Here is a 220-nt window from a genome sequence, read left to right as displayed (position 1 = left end):
CTTTTTTTCCTTGTTCCTGCTCATATGAAAGAGAAGAGAATAAGAAAAGAAGAGGAATCCTCTATGTCACAGCAAAAGAGGATCCTTATTGTTAGTAGAAGAAGAAAAGAATAAAGAAAGGAGAATCCAAACACAAGGCTAAGGATAGAGGCAGTGATTGGAGATGAAGAGAGGTGAAGAGAAGTGTTAGTAAATGAATAAATAAATAGAAGAAGATGAG

This window comes from Arachis duranensis, chromosome 9 (genome assembly GCF_000817695.3).
Source record: "Arachis duranensis cultivar V14167 chromosome 9, aradu.V14167.gnm2.J7QH, whole genome shotgun sequence".
Classification (NCBI taxonomy): Eukaryota; Viridiplantae; Streptophyta; class Magnoliopsida; order Fabales; family Fabaceae; genus Arachis; species Arachis duranensis.
The sequence above is the reverse complement of the archived record's forward strand: the minus strand, read 5'-3'. Positions refer to the sequence as shown.